Source organism: Dendropsophus ebraccatus, chromosome 2 (assembly GCF_027789765.1).
Source record: "Dendropsophus ebraccatus isolate aDenEbr1 chromosome 2, aDenEbr1.pat, whole genome shotgun sequence".
NCBI classification, from domain to species: domain Eukaryota; kingdom Metazoa; phylum Chordata; class Amphibia; order Anura; family Hylidae; genus Dendropsophus; species Dendropsophus ebraccatus.
Genome location: NC_091455.1, coordinates 170,555,516 through 170,576,716, shown reverse-complemented (window position 1 = coordinate 170,576,716; position 21,201 = coordinate 170,555,516). Strand labels below are relative to the sequence as shown.

The window sequence follows — 21,201 nt, the reverse complement described above, 5'->3', positions numbered from 1 at the left end:
TCAGGCGGCAGCTTCCGAGGTCCCTGAGGGGGCGGCACAATCCTGCCCTGTCATTGTAGTTAAGTCATTTCTGACTTAAAGGACAGCAGCCGCCCAGCAGCATTACAGGACCCCCTCCTGCTGCCTTATCTGGGTCCCGGCTGCCTTATCTGCAAAGCAAACAGTGGAGGATGCACAATACCACAAAGTTTCCCTGTGATCCCCGTGCTTCCTCCACTGTGTACTGCCTGAGCGTCGGGACTGGAAGCAGGAGGAGGAGGGGACTCAACACGGCAGCCTGCAGAGGTCATAACAGTGAGAAGACCAGGAAACTGACCCTGCAGAGCTGTGTGTCCTGTCCCCCCTTCTCTGTGTGTGCTGCCTATCCTGTGCCCCCCTCCCCTCTGTGTGTGCTGCCTGTCCTGTGCCCCCCTCCCCTCTGTGTGTGCTGCCTGTCCTGTGCCCCCCTCCCCTCTGTGTGTGCTGCCTGTCCTGTGCCCCCCTCCCCTCTGTGTGTGCTGCCTGTCCTGTGCCCCCCTCCCCTCTGTGTGTGCTACCTGTCCTGTGCCCCCCTCCCCTCTGTGTGTGCTGCCTGTCCTGTGCCCCCCTCCTCTGCACCATGAGCTCTGTCTTCTGAGGTCCTGACTCTCCACAGCCTCCCAGGACCTGTGTAGCCAGGAGACAGATCAGAAAAAGAAGGTATGGTGTGAATTGCGTAAGTGTGTGTGTGTGTGTGTGTGTGTGTGTGTGTAAATGTGCATGTGTGTATTATACAATAGATATATGCTGAGGTGGGTATGCAGTGTTTCTAGGTGCTTACTGTGGGGGGTGTCTTTGCTGAGGGAAGGGTATGGGTATCTTCTATTAGGAGGTCTGTATCACCAACGAAGATGCTGTTTGGGGGTATTAGGTGATGTCCACCATTCCAGGGGGCACCATGCTTTATAGGTCACCTCCCCTGATCAAGTAATCCTCTACTGGGCACTCTGGAGGATTACTGCATTTGATCAAGGGAGGTGACTTATACAGCATGGTGAGGGTACAGCGATTATGAGGATCCCATGCTGTATAGTTCATCACCATCTCTCCATCTCATTCATTGAATAACGACCGCAGAGAACCTGTTAGTTCACACAATGGAGTGTGTGGCTCCGGCCGTATGCTCCATTGTGTGCAGCGGTGAATTCGGATGTGGGCGCACACGAGTGCGCCCGTACCCAAATTTAGAAGGAATGAACATCATCCATCCGGTACTGTGGTGACTTGATGATCTTCAGTAACACTAGCCGCTCTGTGATCCCGCTGGCTGGGTCACAGAACGGCCGGTGTTATACATAGTGTGCACATGGCCTAAGGCACAGAGACAGGGGGAATAATGGTAACTGGTCACACAGCTGCTACATGTGTTTGCATGCAGTATACACACTGCTGGTACCTACTATGCAGTACATACACTGCCGGCATATACAGTATGTTTATGTGTCATACAGTGACTGCTGGTATATTTTTATGTTTGTGGTATATTTATAGCTAATATATACCTATATGTGTGGTATAATTGCTGTTAGTATATATATATATATATATATATATATATATATATATATATATATATATATGTATGTGTGCAGTTGATCACTAATTATTGGGGGGGTGCCATTTTAATTTTCGCCTCAGGCAGCAGAAAGGCTAGAATCGGCCCTGGTTATGCTACATTCACACTTTCCTTTTTGCAGACCATATACTGTATTATGTCCGCAATTTTCAGCCTACAATCCACAAACATGCTTGCTTGTACTAAGCATGTCAGTTCACTTTCTGATTTCAACTATGTTGGGGGATTGGCTTAGCTTAAAGGAGAAGTCTGGCAAAAATTTTTATTAAATTATATTGCCCCCCAAAAGTTATACAAATCACCAATATACACTTATTATGGGAAATGCTTATAAAGTGCTTTTTCACCTGCACTTACTACTGCATCAAGGCTTCACTTCCTGGATAAAATGGTGATGTCACAACCCGGCTCCCAGAGCTGTGCGGGCTGTGGCTGGTGGAGAGGATGGGGGCAGAGGGATGCTCAGTGTCCCTCCAGTGCCCTGTGCCCCTCAGCCATCATCCTCTCCAGCAGCCACAGCCCGCACAGCTCTGGGAGTCGGGTCGTGACATCACCATTTTATCCAGGAAGTGAAGCCGTGATGCAGTAATAAGTGCTGCCAACCCTCAGTCTGCGACGAAACACCACTCTCCACCTGTATGGAGTCCTGGGCCAGGTCTCCATATGCAGCGCTGCGTGGATGCAATCTCCTCAGCAGGCGCAGATCGATGACGTCATTGTGCATGCTGGAGGATCCATCCCCACGGCGCACACAAGGGAGAAAAAAGGAGGGAGAAGAAGACCCGTCCCCCGTCTGGATTTGATTTTATTTTTTTATTTTCTTGTGTTGAGGGAGAGCAGGGGGCATTTTTATGGGGGCAGGGGACATTACTATGGGCATTACTATGGGGGCATCTACTATGGGGCATTACCATGGGGGCATCTATTATGTGGCCATTACCATGGGGGCAGAGCAGGGGACATTTCTATGGGGGCAGAGCAGGAAGCATTTCTATGGGGGCAGAGCAGTGGCCATTACCATGGAGGCAGAGCAGGGGACATTTCTATGGGGGCAGAGCAGGGGGCATTTCTATGGGGGCAGAGCAGGGGGCATTACTATGGGACAGGGTAGGGGACATTACTATGGGGGCAGAGCAGGGGACATTACTATGGGGCCGAGAAGGGCATTACTATGGGGGCAGAAGACATCTTTACTATATGGAGGGCACAGCATTAAGACATTATTACTATATGGGGGGCACAGCAAGGGACCCACAAACCTCCTTACTTTACTGCACATGACACCAAACAGTTGAGTTACTACCGTATGAAAGCCTATGGGTGGGAAAAAGGGAAGGAAGTGGCTGGAAATGTGTGGAATGTTTGTCTGACAGGTTCTGAAGAGAAGAATTGTAGCTTGAAGAAATCATCATAGTGGTCTGTGCAAGATGGAGAGGAAACGGAGAGCGATTGCCTCAGATCAAAGAAGACGTCACCTGTGGGTTAATGAATTACGATTAGTTTTTTCAGCGTTTTGTCAAACTTTATTTGGTATGTGTGCCCTGAGGTGTGCTATACAAAGGGGTCCGCTGAGGCTCTCCCGATAAAGGGCCCACAAAAACCTGGAGCCGACCCTTTGTCTATGGCTCTCCAGAGGGAGAAGGGGTGAAATCCTATCATACTGCATTTACTATGTCCTAGCTTAGTACAGGTGAGAAATGAATTACATTGAACTTCCATAGTCTAAGAATTCTAGCAAAATTCAATCACTTTCTGTCAGAAAGATATACAAATGACATAGATGACCAATTAAAAATTTCAAGGCTTAGGGCCCTATTACATAGAAAGATTATTGATTGTTGATCGCTAATCGTTGGCTGTAATTCCACATTTGTTTGCTCAAGTTCTGCATTTTTTCACTAATTGTTCAGTGTAATGGCACATTGTTCATTGTTTTGCTTGGATCAGATGGAATAAACAATCATAGTAATGGTCACAATAACGATCGTAGTAACGATCATAACTAACGACCGTCATTCTGTGTTATATGATGAACGATTTCAGGTTAACTATGTACAATCTCTTTTGCAATTGTTTATCGTAAGTCGTTAATCGTTAAAAATTGCTCCGTGTAATAGGACCCTTACAGTACTGCATGGCCTGCAGGAAGTGAAATTTTTTTTCTAGTCTTACCTGGAACTCCCTGTTGCCACCTGTGCAACATACAGCAGATAATAAGTACTGGAAGCCTTAAGATTTTTACATAGAAGTAATTTACAAATCTGACACCAGTTGATCACCAGTGTACCCAATACATAAGCCCCAATAAAAAGTCCACACCAAGGCCTCCCATCTACTTCTAAATTCACTGTAGGAAATACTTCTAAGCACATATATATTTGCCCTTCTTTCCTTCCTTTTCTCCACTCTATTATTGTGCTCAAGATGCTCCTGAACATTATTATGCTAAGTTCCTCTGTAAATTGTTCAGCGTAAGATCTAGTGAAGTGAGTATCACAGTTTCTTCTTCAGTTGAGAAAATCGTAGATAACAATGTCGGAATTTGAATTTGTAAAGAAAAATAATCAGGCTGTAAATGAATATCATCAGGATGAAAGTGAAGCCCAATGTTTAACTCCTTCCTTCCCAAATTAAGCAAGAAACATTAGTGTTAAAACTGTTAAACCAAAACTAGGATTGTTTTGCTTTATTAGATCTCCATTGTTTCACATTTTGGTTTGTATTATTTTAGCTATAAAAATGGATTTGCTAATCATTATATTGGGTTTCAAGTTCTCTTTTGATTTCCCCATTGTATTCAACAGGCTGGCAAATTTGGGACTAAGGTGAAGAGGAGAATTATAAAATATGATTTTTTTTTCATTCCTACAGTAATATGATCCAAAAGCTAAACCTTGTGTTCTGCTACGTTTTATTTTCACATGTATTCCGCATTTGTTTGATAGAACTCCCCCTTTCACACTTCTGGGTGGGAGCATTAGATGACAACCACCACAGAATTATTGGGTTCTACTAAAATAGATGGAAAAATGGCTGGTAATTTACATTCAGAAATAAAAAATTTAAAGGGGTATTCCCTTCTGTGTTTTTAATCAGGTGATAACAAGAACCCCTGCTCAGAACAGAAATTCAATCACCCCATTCATTCTCTTGCATCCCTGTTTTCTGGATTGGGGGGGGGGAATACTGGCAGTCAACTTGTTTTGCCCTATAACTTCTAAAGAACTCTTAAAAAGTATTTCAAACTAAAGGGTTAAAAAAAATATGGCTGAAATGGCCAGTGGTGTCTTTTTACATTGAATACACAGGCTCACTGATTTTTTTTTTTTTTTTTTGTGTAGGCTTTGGTGTAAAATGGTCACAAATTTTTGAGCAAATGCTTGGTTGACATTTCCAAAGTTTTGTGCAAAATTTGATTGTTGATTGTAGAACTAAAAATGTGAGAATTGTTTCCATCTGCCAAAATATTGATTAGTTTCCTCCTGTGTATGCATACAGCCTTAGGCTATGCTCACACATACTGTAGTATTTTAGTCAGTATTTCTGCCAGTATTTTGATCAGTATTTGTAGTCAAAGTTAGTATGTTTGTGTTTGCAAACTCCTGGTTTTGGTTGAAAAAATACTGACCGCCCAAGGCTATGTTCACACCACATATTTTTTATGGCAAGAACGTCCATTGATGCTGATTTAAACAACAGCCATTGTTCACGCAGTGTATTGAACAACGACCAGAAATAATTGACGGTTCACACAGTGTGTGGCTGTCTTGGGCTGTAGTGTGACTGAGAACCAATGCTTAATTTGATGTATTTAACCAACGTTCCTGCAGCCGATATGGCAGTATCGGCCACAGGAACATGTAAAACAGCAGCCATTGATTGACACTCCCAATAACAGCAATTGTTATACATAGTGTGAACATATGGATTAGTAGAAAAACTTCCACACACTCTTCAGCTTAGGTTAAAACTTCATAATTTTTATTTCATTTGTTTAAAATATGCTGCCGCGTTTCGGACCGGGGTCCTTAGTCATGGCTCTTGGTAATCTTCAGCTGTGAATAAAGCTGTATGGTATCAAAAAACAGGGACTTAATCCGGCATAGGAATATACTGCCGATGTCCTATGTATGGTAGTATGGAAGTTTTTCTACTAATCCATGTGCATACTAACCTTGAAGTCCGAGGGATACTCTTCGTGCTTTCCTATCTATCAATACAGTGTGGGACTAACATTAACAACCCGAGGTGCTGACTTAGTGCTTTAGTGTGAACATAGCCTAACACTGCAGGGGAAATGAGTTTATAGGTGTGGCTTATCCCATGAATAACAAAGGATCTTCAGGGGTTGGAGGAGCCAAACTTGCTCTATTCCAAGGGATAATTTGGCCATCTTTAATAAAAGATGATTTTCCTAAATAGAATTGTAAGCCTTTTGTGAGCCTTTCTCACTGCGGTGTTACTGATGTAGCGGAAATATTCTGACAACCGTTAGGCACTTCCTAACATCCATAAGCCTAATAACATTTTGTTTTGGATATGCTCTAAGCATGAATATGACATAAAAGGTACACATACTGCCTGGAGATAAACCGGCACTTTGACCTACTTCTTGTCAAGCTATATATTTCTCATTTTTTCCTAGTATAGTGTTATTCCCTACTAAGTGGCCATTTCTTATGGAGAGCGGAGTTTGTGATGATGCTCATTTACCATGTGACCTCTGTGTCTTCTCGCAGGATCACATTTGGCAGCGCTCCCATATGTATGGTGTATATTGTTCTCGCTGTCACAATGCTCAGGGTTTTTTGCATACATTGCGGGTAGTGTGAAAGTGACGCTACGTTCAATAATTTATTTAGAGTTAATTAAAAGGCATTATTAAACAGTACATCACCGCTTTCACTTCGATTTTTTTTTTATTTCCACTTCTCAAACAATGAAATAATTGTTTGGAGGCCAGGCTGCTGAAAATGATAAATTGTCAGTGATTTGATGCGATTACAAATCCAGCTTTGTCAGAAGTAAATGCAATCTCAAGATATTTCTATGCCGTACCACTCGGCATGCTTAGCGAGCACTATACCAATTACTTACTTACTGTACTTAACAAGAGATAATGTATCTAGTGTTAAATCTTCCCTGTGGGGGATTACTTATCTAATGAAGAATAAAAATGGCCTCCACCGACACACAATGATTAGGTAGTCTTAATTGCATTACCAAGCGCATTAACAATGCCAGTGTCATGGGAAGTAAAGAGTACATCGAGAAAGATTTTATATTATAACACGCAGAAGGGATTTGATTCTATGACTCCCCCCAACCCCTGCAAAACAGGATTAATAAAAATAATATATTCAGATTCACTTCAAAAGCCACAATCCAGCGCTCTGTCATAGAGTCCATCTTACTCTCCATGGTGACAGGGCTGGAAGTGATGCAGGTGGATGGTATGAATACAGAGAAATCAGCAGGTCCTTTCAAATAAACGGTTAGAAATCTAAATCGCAGCGCTGTTAATTTCCTCATTCTGTGGGATAAATACACACACTACCACCCACATGCCCTATGCTTTTCTAGATATATACGACACACTTATAAAAAGCACAGCTGGCACTGCAATGCTCCCTCATCTTCTTATCCATCTCACCTTATTCACAATGGATTTACCGCCCACCTTGGAGTTGGTCCAAGCCAAAGAGAAGTCCATCTCAACATACAATTTCAGTGAATAAGACTGGAGTTTCCAGTCTTTATTGTTCCACGCAAGGACACACAGGCAACTTCCATTTGCTAAGGGCCGTACTACTACAGTATGTATAAAGTCTAATTTTCTTTACCCAGTCATCAGCCTTCGGCCGCACATCACTATTGTACCATACGTACCAACGCACGCCTGGTGGACAATGATTTTTAGGTTGGAATAAACAACAATGGTCAGCCAATGATCTTTTCGGCAGGTGATCGCTGTCTTTATTACACAGAGCGATAAACTACTAAATCGGCCTCATTTGGCAGATTATCGCTCCAGGTAATAGGGCTCTAACATTTTAGCATCATCAAGCTAAAGTTAGCAAAACCCACCCTCCCACCCTATCAGAAGCCACTAGGGACCACCCCAATGACTTCTGGATAGTGCAGCATCATAAAAACCCCAAACAAGTTTAGCATTTTTCTATGTTCTAGAAGCACACACAGATATATAAAAGGTACCATGTGCCTTCTTGACCTAACAGCTGTTTAACCATGTTAGGTGTTTGAAATGTGAATTGCGGCTGACATCAATTTTAAAAGTAAATCAGCAGGAAGCTAAGAGTCAGCTTTAGTGTGGTGAGACGCAACTCATGCTAGGAGGTTGGGTTACCCCATGGTCCATTACCCCAAGAGCTCCTTCTCTCCATGCCAATCTGTGGAGAGCTTATTGGACCAAATCATTGTATCATTTTGAATCATTTTATAATTTTGTAATTTAACGCTCTTATATGTGCTTTTTTTGTTATCCTGACATGGGTAGCATGTTAGTGTTTACATAGATCCCTGAAGAAGCATGACACATGAACATGGACACACAAGGCTAGTGCAAGCTAGTGATGCCTAGTCGGACAGGGTACAGCAGTAGCAGATTATAATAGGTCCGTTTCGGGTGGTAGCCCGGGGCCCTGAGCTCCTGTGGGCCCATGGCCACCCAAAGAGACAGATACTTTGAGTGTTGTATTGTTTCCTGGCTACAGTTCTGCTATGATTTTCAAAAAAATTGCTGCTTTTTTACCACAATTTTGCACAAAGCACAACATGACATTATCTACCCTGTACTATACACACCACAATAGTGCTGCCATATTTACAGTGGGGTTGGGGGGCCCAGGCTTGGTGAACAGCCCGGGGCCTATGATAAAGTTAATCCGCCCCTGGGGTACAGAACTGAGACCCACAGTGGCATAATAAATTTGGGCATGGGTTGTCAGCCATCTTGAGCCTGACCTTATCCATGGAGAATTAGTGGATGGAGCACACAGTCCTCCACTCACTAGCAAGGAACCTCACCATGGCAAGGCTTAAATCAAGAAACTGTTAGGCTGGGTTAACACACAGTATATTTCAGGCAGTATTTGGTCCTCATGTCAGGTCCTCATAGCAACCAAAACCAGGAGTGGATTGAAAGCACAGAAAGGCTCTGTTCACATAATGTTGAAATTGAGTGGATGGCCGCCATTTATTGGCAAATATTTGCTGTTATCTTAAAACAACGGCTGTTGTATTGAAATAATGGCAGTTATTTACTGTTATATGGCGGCCATCCACTCAATTTCACCATTGTGTGAACAGATCCTTTCTGTGTTTTTAATCCACTCCTGGTTTTGGTTGCAATATGAGGACCACAATACTGACTGAAATATACGTAGTGTGAACCCAGCCTTAATCTGTAGAGGTTTAAGTTTCCCAGTAAGTGTAACTATTACTACTTGTATGCCACTAGGATTTACCCACCAATTGGGATTTGCACAGTTGTGTTAAAATAGCAATATGTTGCCATGATTTCACCAAAAACAGCATTGCAAAAACATTGTAAAAAAAAAACAAAAAAAAAAAAACATAAGAGGGACCCAAAAGGGAAAAAGAAAAAAAAAAGTGTTGCAGGCACAGATAAAAAAAAAAAGTAATTCAAGTAGGTTTACATTAGATAATATAGACTGCAAAGATACATAGGAATCCTGTCTAGTGTTAGGTACAAATCATACTGAACAGAAGGTCTCTGTGTATTAGTGGTCATGTGTGTGAATACTTGGATTCAGAGATTATGATGACCCTTATGCTGAGGACAAGTCATCTTAAACCAGACAACAAGCATATCCATTTTGTTGGTGCATTATCCTTTTTCCTGCTCCTCACAACATTACTGCATCTTCCATTACGTGATCCAATCAGTACATATAATTTACTTTCACAATATTGTGTTTGCATCTAGTTTCTCTGGTTTAGGGTACATAAAACACATGAATTACTTATGGTTTCTCAAAGGCCAGCATATGCTAAGCTATTACTTTACAGCAAATCATCTCATATTACTAGCATCAGCTGTTCATAAAGCAAAGCTCATCTCCCAGACAGAAAATATTGCCTTAAAAACCCCAGTCAGTCAATTCTCCCTTGATACGAAGCCATAATATTTTCTGAGGATGTAAACAATTGTTCCAGTATTTCAATTTCCAGGAAGCCTCGTTGGTTAAGTTGTCAATCACCGTAACAAAAGAATGATAATAGCAAATGTGGGCACAGCTTCACAATATAGTGCGGAAAATATACCGAAAATACATATATATATTTTTATCAACAAAATGCTTGTGGTAGCTTTATTGTATTTGCTGAAGATGTTCCATGGCGAAAACCCGCAGGTAATACAATTCCAGAAAGGGGAAAGTTCCCATCTGCATTGGTGCTCTGTTCTATGTTAGAAAGCAGCCTGGTAACAGGAGAAAGAGGCATTTTTTTTTCTGATAAGATATATTATTACAATGATTCTTTTTGTACTTTTCATTCAGAAGTGGATCTTAAAGGGGTTATCCAGTGCTACAAAAACATGGCCCCTTTCTTTCAGAGAAAACATGATTCTTGTCTCCAGTTCAGGTGCGGTTTGCAATTAAGTTCCATTCACTTCGATGAAACTGAGCAGCAAAACCCCGCCCAAGATGGAGACAAGAGCGGGGTTGTCTCTGAAAGAAAGTGGCCATTTTTTTGTAACGCTGGATAACCCCTTTAAACACAGAGAAAGGTGTATGTTAAAGTTATTCTCTGTGCTGGTTGCACTCTTGGATTGGGCTAAATATAAGTCCAAATGAGGATAAACTACTGACCACACATGGATCGAAATACTATGGCCCAGATTTAACAAACTGTGTGTAACTGCCTACAGTAACCAATAGAAGCAATGTAGATTATGGTTCCAGCACTCTAAAAATGAATAAAATCCCAAAAATTGGATTAAAGGGGTACTCCAGCGTGGGGGCAGTTTTTCGCTGGGACCCGGGAGGAGGTGGCCGAGGGAAAAAACGTCCAATCACCTCCCTGGTTCCAGCAACGGGTCCCGCATCGCGGCACTCCAGTGCCCGGTTACCGGCTGCTTCCGGGTGTCTGACGTGGGCCCAAGACGTGAAGGAGGCGGGATCTGGTCGGACTTGAAACGGATCCCGCCTCCTTCACTCAGTGGCTGAGCGGACCCGAGACGTCACGTCTCGGGCCCGCGTCAGACACCCAGAAGCGGCCGGGCACCGGAGCGCCGCGATGTGGGACCCGCCGCTGGTATCGGGAAGGTGAGTGGACGTCTTTTCCCTCGGCCACCTCCTCCCCGGTCCCAGCGAAAAACTGCCCCCATGCTGGAGTACCCCTTTAAGTATTTATGTTAAAAATAGTGCAAGTCACGTTATCTCACAGGAGATAACATGAATTGTACTATTTTTAGCATGGATACCTCAAAATTTTTTCTGGATTTTTATCATTTTTGGAGTGCTGGAACCATAATCTCCATTGCTTCTATCTGTGAATCAACGGCTTGCCATTGCTGGATCCGTGCACCCTCCTGAATGAACTGTGCCTCCAGAGATTTAATAGAGGTGAGCTGACCCTTACACATTTAACTATGGTTAGGTCAGTAACCAAGCTGACCCAAGATTGGTTCTTATTAGCAGTTGTAGGTTTCTATTTTACACAGTTTGATACTTTTGGGTCTATGTTTTTAGTGTCAAAGGTTTTATTAAAGGGGTTTCAATGCATACAATAAACAGCATCAAAGTAAAATAGCCCCAAGCACAGGGGATGAAGTACACTGAATACATAATATACAAATAAAATGACAGGTTATACCAAAGTAGTGCTTCTAGGATCTCCATTTGGCCGCTATGTGGATTCTGGCCGCCATAAGGACGTGTTGGAGTGTCTTACGTTGTTTAAAATTGGTGGAGGGAAATTTGTCTCCTAGTAGGAGTGCTGATGGCCTTGTAGGGAGGGCGTTTTGAAGCAGGGAGGAGAGAATTACTAGTATAGAGTCCCAGAAGTTGGAGACCAAGGGGCAGGTTCACCAAGTAGGGCCCATGTTTTTTAATCTGGAAAAATTCTCCCGTTTTTGTGGCAGTTTTACTTGCCACAAAAACCTTAGTGCTGTTCACAAATGTGGAACACTCTCCAGAATCGGGCCTTACTCTAATATAACATTGCATTTCCCCTGTAGATGGCACTAAAGGGAAAAAGAAAAGCCGGATGCAAATCCACTAATTGCTGGGGATGCAAGACTTTGAGCAGCTGCAAATAACCGATCCCTTGACAACATGATCCTTAGACAATAATAAGGCAAAGAACTGTGTTCCCAGTCTGTACAAATATGAATGCATTTCAGGTCTTTGCTGTCAGAATAATTTTGGAAACTCTTTATATAGTTGTTCCAGTGCTGGTGTAAACACGAACCAGCTTTGCTATAATACCTCTGGGGGCGACCCATGACAGCATGAACTGCAGACTTTGATACAGTAGATTTTATTCCTAAAGCAAGCTCCGACTAGCAACAACATGCTGCTTCTTGTAATTAAGTTTACGCGTCATTTCCTGCTCAGCTGCTTGCAGTTATGGCTGTGAAGCAAATAAACTATTAGCAGCTGGATGTGATAGTGCGAGTTCTGCAGTCATTGTAATGTGGGCACGCTGGAATTCTTGCACTCCTCTAATGCAGGATAAGCATGGTGCACAGCATTTGGTTTTCATTTAGAATCCGTTCTCCTCTGCATACTTCAATGTATGAAATTTCTTTCATATGCAGCTGAGCTGGAAACCGCAATCTTCCTGTATTGGGCTGATAGGATATTCGCATGGTTGATGTCTTTATTTAGGGATCATGGGCCTTCACTTAGAACTGACTTTACACCCTGCAACCTGGCAATAAGTATAAAAAAAAAATAAAAGGTATCAAAATAACAGCAAGGCCAATTTTTTTTTAAAATAAATAAAATAAAACACTAAAGGAACACATGTGGTTGGAAAGTCATCTTCCATTGTATTACATATGACCTCAGTTAGCATGTGCGTGTATGTCATCATCCAACCACATGTCCCAGAATTTAGACATGCCAGAAGCCATCCTGCTACTTGGCGGCTGTGCACATGGATTTCTAGCGTTGCCTAAAAAACCAAAAACATTCCAAGCTTTCATATGTACTTTTTCTTGGCTTCTCTACTGCAATGGCTAATTTTTATTATTTTATAGTTTTAACAAGATGCTCTGTTTTTATGTAACAATGCCAGAATACCCCATCTATTGTGACTTTGCTGTGTGTTCCTTCTGGATTTACAGGCTAAGAAAATCTGACACAGAAGCAAATGTATACATATAACTAGTGATGAGCAAATTTATAGTACAAACCAAACAAATCGCTGTGTTAGCTCGGCAATCTGCTTATCAGCCGGATGTCTTTGAAGTCTGTGCCACTCTACCGAAATTTCTCCCAGGACTGGATCCAGCTTTTCCAGGCACCCGGGTCTGAGTGGCACAGACTTCAAAGGCAGCCGGCTGATAAGCAGATTGTCGGACTAACAAAGCGATTCAGTTTGTTTGTACTGTAAATTCGCTTGTCTCTACTAGGGATGGTCCGAACCTGGTTCGGACGGGGTTTGTACGAACCTGAACCCTCCTCAATGATTACCGCTGTCTGCCCGCTCCGTGCAGCAGGCGGATCCAGCGGGAGGAACACCTGGAAAACTGGGATACAGCCATAGCCATAGCCAGCTGAACCCAAACCTCGGCGGGTTCGGACCATCCCTAGTCTCTACATATAAATATGTGCATTTAACGTGAAGACATATCGTGTTTTTTCCCCCCTTCTTAGGGTATGTGCACACTGAGGAAATTTGATGGAAAATCCGTTGCGGAATTCGTGTTCATTCTTTGAACGGATGACAGAATCCGCCCTTGCATAGAATGTAGTCTATGACACATATGGAGACGCGCTCGCCCGCCCCAGTCCGCGATCGTTGAATTCCACTGTGGATTTTCCAGCATATTTCCTCGTTAAGCACATACCCTAAGAAGAAAAAAATCAAAACATGGTATTGCAGACGTGAGCGGCGAATTCCGCAACAGATTTTTCATCAAATTTCCTCAGTGTGCACATACCCTGATACCACACACCACCACTGGTATATATGATTGTTCCTTGGGCTCACAATTGGTCACCCTTGATTGTATAAAACACATTACCATGATCCTCTCCGTAAGACTACAGTCACACATCTGTAATGATGTGCGTACTTGCAAACCCATAGCTACAGACAGCATTATGGATGTGCATCTGTAGGTAGAGATGAGTGAATTTACAGCAATAACAAAGCAAATTGCTTCATTATCTCTGCAATCCGCTCTTCAGCCTGCTGCCTTATGACTTATGACTGACTACCGCTCCTTCCTGGGTGCTAGGAAAAGCTGGATCCACTCCTGGGAAACTGGGAGAAGCTTTTCCAGGAACCCAGGGAGGAACGGCACAAAGCAGCAGTGAGTTAAAAAGGCGGCAGGCTGATAAGAGGATTACAGAAACAAAGCAGTTTGCTTCGTCATTACTGTAAATTTGCTCATCTCTAACTGTAGCTGTTCACAATGCACAGACCCACTCATTAGTACATACAGACGTGTGAATGGGGTCATTCAAACGTACAGGTCCATAGTCTGTCCGCAATTGCAGACAGACTTTGTGTACACGTGAATACAGCCTAACACTTCAATGCTGTATGCAACTATCTTATAGGGGAAATGAAGTTGTGTATGTCACAGGAATGCCCTTACTATAAACAAATCACATGTTCTGGCAAAAAGCTGGTCTCAGATGAGCGCACAAAGCTCATGATAATCGTTCATAAGACCCATTGTAATATTAAGTCTAGTGGTATTCTGGGCAGAATATACCAGTGAGCCATCTACAGGATTGATCATCAGTAACTGATTGGTGGACTTCCAACACTACGCAATACACAATGAACAGTGTTTGTTTCCATTTATTCTGTAGTGGTGGCGACCTGTAACTGCAGCTCAGCTCCTATTCACTTAAAAGGAGCTGAGCTGCAGCTATATATCACAACCACAAAAAAAATTAAAGACAACAAATACTGTTCACTGTAATTCGGCACCAAACAGCGGATCAGCTTTAGTGCCAGGTAGATAGCCCATCAGTAAATTTTGCCTAAATTTTGATAAATTGAGACTTTCTGCAGTTTTACTGATTTCTACTGCAGCTGCATTATAAGGGATTTCACATTAGGGGATATTTACTAAAACTATCTAATCCTCAAATTTATGGTGCGTTTACACAGAAAGATTTATCTGACAAATAATTGAAGTAAAAGCCAAGAACGGACTATAAACAGTTAGCACTGGAATTATCACAGTGGCCCAGGCTGATAAAACTGGCAGATCTGCCTAGTTTAATGGTCCCTTTACACAGAGCGATTATCGATCGCATTTGAGCGATAATAGGTTCGTGTACACACTGCGTACGATCAAGCGACGAGAAATAAATCGTTCATCGTGATCTTTTAACATGTTCTAAAATTGTTGTTTTTCGTTCACTGAAAATCCGTCTAAGCAGTCTTTCAACGATTCACCCTATGTGTGAGATGGGCTTAAGCGATCTTAAAACGACCACAATATTGATTTTTTTTAAACGATTTATCATTCCGTCTAAACGATGATCATTATAAAAAAAAACACATTGTTACTTCTAAATTGTTAAACATTCGATTGGGCGAATTATCGCTCCGTGTAAAGGGACCATATGTTTGCACTGTCAAGTTTTAGTTTACACCACTTAATAGTTTGTCTTACTTCAGGCATAGGTAAGGCACTAACATTTTGGTACGTTATTTTGGTACATGGCGTAGCATTTCAGGCCACATCCCTGCCAATGCCTAGCCCTTTTTGACTAGTAGATCATACCCATATGTCGAGCAAGGTACATCAACAAAGGATTGAGACTACAAAAGCTAAACCTTCCATGATCAGCTGATTATATGTAACAACTGGTTGCATAAGCATTTAAAACAAGGCTAATATGAGTCAGAGAACAACAATATACAGTATATCTATATGTGTGTAAGCCATATGCTGTGGTCAGAGTAGATAATGATAGTCTGTGTATGTAAGGGGGCACTAGGTAGACACTGCCCCTAATCCCCAGACAAATGATCACATTCTTTTCTATTTGCATAATTTCCCCCCTAACCATATTACCGCAAGTAAAAGAGTGGAAGGATATGTAAAAATATTTTCCAGCCTAAGTATATATTTAAGTGTGGATCAGCAAAGTTAAAAGTTTATGACTATCTCAATTACTTGTACGACTATACAGAACAGAGAGGAATAATAGAAAATAAATCCCCTTAAAACCATAGCCAACAAAAACTAAATGGCCTACATTAATAAAAACTTTGGCAGGAAGACAAGAGCCTACCCCCTTTGAGACCAGAACTCAAAGGAAAACTGGTACTTGGTTACAAAGCCCCCAAAATTTCAACTTAGAATGAGAGTAAAAAAAAAAACAAGATGAAAGAAAAATAGACAAAGACTGTAACAGAGTAAAAGCGGATAAAGCAAGTCCTTACAAATTCAAGTCAGAAAAAGCTGCTGAAAGTAAAAAAAAAAAAACCTTATCATGTACAACAGATGACAGAAAAGCCTTTAGGATACTGAACACTCCATAGTGTACAGTAAGAATCCTCACCTGCACAGGCTCATTTTGGCACAGATAACTATCAGTATTAGGATTTATTCACACACACAGTATTCTTGTCCTTTTTGGAGTCATATAACAGACCTAAAAACTGTCTTTTTTTTTTTTATTAAAGTCAATAAAAAAAACAGCTACTAACGCATATTCACAGACATTTTATGGCTGCAAAATTAAAGGCAGGATCCTTATGTTGGCCATGTATGGTTAAAAAAAATTCATTTGCTTATTTATTTTTTACATTTTAGTCTAATAAAAGTCTAAAAAAAAAAAGTTAAAAAACTTAAAAAAACAGACTAGATGGCAGAAAAACAGCTGAAAGTGTATGCCTTATAACTTGGGAAAGGAGCCACTGAACACCCAATCAGTGCTAGTATAGCATCTCATGAGGGGTTCTACTTACCACCAATGTAGTGTCATTATTTATTTACATGAATTTTACCACAAAAAGGCCTATACTTATAAATACATAAAACATTATAGAATGATTATTACCACAAAAAGGCCTATACTTACAAATACATAAAACATTATAGAATGATTATAGGCCGAATAGGTACAGAACGAAGACAAGAAAGGCAAAAGGACTTATTGAGTCATAGATGTTGTAAAAATTATACTTTTTTCGTCAAGTCTGAAAGCCTGAGAGTGTTCACATGTTGTGGTTGGGTGACGTATGAACAGGGCTTAGTAATAATGAAAGGAAACTTAGTAAATGGCGCTATGCAATGAACCCAACAATCTGTTCTATGTACTGTACCTTAGTTTTCTATTTTTACAGCCTATCAATACAAAACAAACAAATGGTAACTAACTTCTGTGATATCATAGCCAAGAATTCATTTCATAAAGAAATATTAACAATTTGTAATTTATATGATAATACATAACAGAACTATACTAAAAATTTTACATCCAGCAGAAAACAAACAATGGCTGTTTTGCTTCATCCAAGTCAAAATTGAAATCAGTGGCATGTAATACTACTAGAGATGAGTGGAACTCGCGCATGCTCCAGCCTGTCAGAAACCGGAAGTCTCGGTATTTAATTACCGGTAGCTAAAGAAGTTGGACACAGCCCTAGGGCTGTCTGGAAAATATGGATACAGCCAAATGAGTTTTTGAGTATAATTTGGTGCTGCTGAACCTTCTTGTAAGTTTTGGAATCTACAAGCTGCTCGTCCAGGCATCTGTCATGCAGTTAACAAACCTACTGGTGAGGCCCAAGTTCATTACTAGAGATGAGCGAATCACTCATCTAAACGATACGAAGCACTTTGTTTGATCAGCGATCTGCTCATCAAGCAGCCGGCCTTTCAGCGCTGCTCTGCTCCCTGCTACTCTTCCCAGGAAAAGCTGGATCCAATCCTGGGAAACGATTGGATCCAGCTTTTCCCCGGCACCAGGGGTGGAGCAGCAGGGAGCCGAGGAGCACTGAAAGGCCGATGAGCTTGATGAGCGGATCGTTAATCAGATGAGGCACTTCGCTCATCTCTATTCATTACTTGTATGGTGTGCTATACACAACTTTGAATTATTGCAAACAGAGGCTTGAGTTGGTGATAGATGTATACATCTGAAGGAAGGCTCAAACAAGAAGCCTTACAAAAATCACACTTAGGGTCTGTTCACACGTACAGACTCGCTGCGTATTTATCGCTGTGAGTTTCTCGCACATAAATCCACAGCGATACAGATTGCTATCAAGTCAATGTATGTGTATTCTCGCTGCGTGTTTGGTGCGATTTTTACATGCGAGTTTTGATTTTCACAGGCAAGTTCAACACCACAAAAAAACGCAGCTACTTTCATGCAAGTTTGATGCGAGTTCTGTGCGAGTTTTACGCAGCGAGTCTGTACGTGTGAATAGACCCTTAAAGGGAATCTGTCACTAGGTTAATGCTGCCTTAAATGAGGTTAGCAAAAACAAGTGACATAAATGGTTTTTAACCTATGATGAATCAATAAAGATGAAGACATTTTACGGGGTGAGTGCGCTCTTGTTTTTCTACATGTGTATGGTTTATCACAAATCTTTGCTATAGAGAGCAGCACCACGATCCCCAGATCCACAACGCTACACCCACTGTGCACTCCACAACTCCACTTCTTTTTTCAGTGTTTCTTAGTGCAGGCACTGTGACTCTTTATTTTGCAAGTGACATAAATGTTGAATTCCAATTACTTTCATCATTGTGTTTAGGTGTTCTCCTGATATGCAGGAGAACAGGATTTGTGACACACCACTCCCCCTGCCCTCCAGCTGCTGAGTGACAGTTGACTGCCTATACACAGCATGGATAGTTAACTGACAATCAGCAGCTGGTGGGCAGAGTTTGTTGGAGCTCATGAATATCTGGGACTACTGAGCACATGCACATAATGGAGAAGACTTCTTATTGTCCATGTTATTCAGGAGGATATCTCTGAATCAGCTGCACAGAACAATGTAAGTGATACATTATTCTTTTCAGCTTCTCTGTCACTAGTTTATGCTACCCTTAAATAGGGCAGCATAAACCTGCTGAAAGAGTGTCTTTAAGATACAGTTTACAAGTTGAACCAGGGCTGTCTCAGGTGTTATGGCTGTAGTACAGATGCTAAAATGCGTCAGCTGTGTGAAAGTGGCCTTTTTAATTTCTAATGCTTTAGAAAAGCAGTATGCCTGGGAGCTTCCTGTAAAGAAGATGGATTAATACACAACAAGTAGAATGCTAATATACAACACTACAATGTACTACAGTGAAAGGTTAATTTTAATATAATTAACTTGTCACTAAGGGGGATGGGAAGAAAGGCAAAGTAGAATTTCATATCTTAGCAGCTCGGTCTAATGCTCATTATCATAATATTCACATTGGTAACCAGTTATTAGCAGTGAATGCTAAGTATGTAGCAGGCTTATAAAACCTGTTACTTCATTACTGGCTCAGCAACCAGGAAACAAGTCGGATGTTAATCTCCTCATCTACAATGTCTTCAAATGACCCTGGATGTCCCAGTTTGATGCTGACAGTGTCAGCACTGAATGCTCCTACTACTCTCCAGAACACCCACTGTTACTATTGCGGCACCTCGGAATGTCCACATTAAGGAGAACTGTTGTCTTTAAGAACAATTAGGTTTGTCCTAAAGCAGCTGGTGCTTACATTGTGCACTTCTTATTGTTTTTCTCTCTATATTGCTTACAGTATTTGCTGCTGAGAAGGTCACACAACTTATCATAACCACAAGTACAGGGAAGGGGGAACCTATCAACTGGATTTGCAAAACCTCCCCCATGTTGGGATCCTTAATAGTTCTTCCAGCATGGCTTATAAGGAACAGTGCTGAATTGTACTTTTAGGGTACTTTTACATGTACCCATTGACTTTAAGGGCCAGTTCACAAAGAGTAAAAGTGGCGAAATTCAGGCTATGGGAGGGCTTGCACACCTCTGCTCTCCGCGCCTCTCTGCTCAAAGAATTGACTTTGAGCGGAGTGGTGCTGAGAGAGGAGGTGCACAAGCCCTCCCATAGACCGACTGTGTGACACTGAGGCAGGCGGGATTCCGATGCTTTTAGGCTATGTTCATACAACGTATCTTTCTGTAAAGTACGTCCGTTGTTGATATCGGCAACAACGGCCGTACCTTTTGGAAAAAGATACGCCGGTCTCTTGCGCTGTGGATACATAGCCTTACCTTGGGTGAAATGGCCCTAAAGAAGTACTACCCCAAATACTTTGATTATAACTGCCCCCCAATACACACACACACTTATACTCATCCGCGATGATCGCTTTCCCATGGCGGACCCTAATACAAGTCCCACAGCGCCATTCAAATCCCATCGGAGCTAAAGTGGCATCTTAACGTGGCAGCCTAAAGAGGCCGGAAGTCAGAGTCTTCAATAAATCTCTATAAGAATGTTCTCATCTTTAAAAACATTAGGGAAAGAAGAGGGTCTCATCACCATCGGGATTTGAATGGCGCTGTAGAACCGGAATGAAGCTTTGCTGTAGGAAAGCGATTGCAGTTGAGTATAGATGCCACCTGAGCGTGCAGCATTTGATTACCAGTGGCTGCAGTAGTTGGATGCAGCTCTATGGAGTCCTGGAAAACATGGATGCAGCCTATGGGTATGTTCACACTGAGCAAATCAGGCAGAATTCCACGGCGAAATTTTCCGCCGCGCTCAGTGTGTCACTACCCATCTATGGGAGAGTGTGTGCTTCTCCGCTGCCACGGCTCTCCACTCAAAGAAGTGACATGTCACTTCTTTGAGTGGAGAGGGGAAGAAGCGGACGCGCGTGTGCACTTGCGATGCCCAAGCCCCTAGGGGCCTCTCCGCTGATAGGTGTAGTTACTGGCAGGAGCCGGAGCAGCTGCTGAGCAGAGGATTGTCACGGTTTTGGCACAAGGGTAACACAGCTGAGAACCGGGCTCCTGACCATGCAGAGGCTGGGCATGCGGTTCTTCATTGTCCTTAGTCAGGGCACCAATAATTACACCAATGCCAAGGTTCAGAAACAACGGTAGTTGTATATTTATTGTAACGGTGGTTACTAGTAGCAACAGTCTCTTCGGATGCAACCGGGTATAAGGCAGACTTGGATAAGGCAGAGTAATGGGTGATGCTGCAATAGGCTGTGATGATAGCGTGCTGAATGATGGGAGTAGTAGTGATACTGAGGATAAGATGCTGGGTGGAATGGAACTGAGATGAATACTTGCTGTTGATGATCAGAGAAGATGATGAGAGGAATGACTGAAGAACGGCACCCAGATCTTGTGGTTAGGATGAGATTCTTGAGGACTTGAGAATAGAACACAGCCAGGAACACTTCATGTGGAACTGGAGCAGCAGAGCA

At 42.1% G+C, this 21,201-nt stretch overlaps 1 protein-coding gene across 1 annotated transcript in view; it reads right to left on the bottom strand.

Annotated features, from left to right (window-relative positions):
* Positions 1-21,201, bottom strand: part of RFTN1 (raftlin, lipid raft linker 1) — a 255,636-nt gene that overhangs the window by 137,843 nt on the left and 96,592 nt on the right. The gene's annotated exons all lie outside the window — the stretch shown is intronic.